Consider the following 513-nt stretch of genomic DNA (forward strand, 5'->3'; position numbering starts at 1 on the left):
ATGAATACGACAATTTAATACACTCTAGATAGAGTGTAGGCCTGAAGATTTTTATTCTTATTTATGTATTTATCTATTTGTTTTATCTATTATTTGTTTGTTTTCTTAGCGAAATGCCAAGAAATGACTCAACCATTATCTTACAAGGGATCAAAATGTTTATTACATGAAACTATTTCGAGAACAGCTTGGTACCTACCTTTAAAACTCTGGTTGTAAGATGTCCAAAACACTTTTGCTTTGCAATAAAACACTTTCCTTAATTAGAAAAACAAGTTATACCAGTCTACTCACCCTTCGATGGACACTGTTGCTCCCATCTTCGTCAACAAAGATCATCCTTTGCTGTAGTCAGTGTTGAATTTTTTATCCATTTTCTATGAAGGTAACAGAGAGAACGGGTCTTTTTCTTCAAATATTTACATGATGATAAGCCATATGGCGGTGAGCATTTTCTTTCGTAGTTTGGGGCTTCTCTCAGTAAAAATCACTCTTTCAAGATCCTCTGATTTT

The 513-nt window shown here is 33.5% G+C and overlaps 1 long non-coding RNA gene across 1 annotated transcript in view; it reads right to left on the reverse strand.

Moving 5' to 3' along the window:
* Positions 1-275: 275 nt before the first annotated feature.
* Positions 276-513, reverse strand: part of LOC143036517 (uncharacterized) — a 101517-nt gene continuing 101279 nt past the window's right edge. The window contains exon 3 of the long non-coding RNA XR_012967366.1: positions 276-513. This exon is cut by the window's right edge and continues 93 nt beyond it. This is a non-coding gene — a long non-coding RNA (uncharacterized LOC143036517).

This window comes from Oratosquilla oratoria, chromosome 20 (assembly GCF_046742065.1).
Source record: "Oratosquilla oratoria isolate Oo_2021 chromosome 20, ASM4674206v1, whole genome shotgun sequence".
In the NCBI taxonomy this organism is placed as follows: domain Eukaryota; kingdom Metazoa; phylum Arthropoda; class Malacostraca; order Stomatopoda; family Squillidae; genus Oratosquilla; species Oratosquilla oratoria.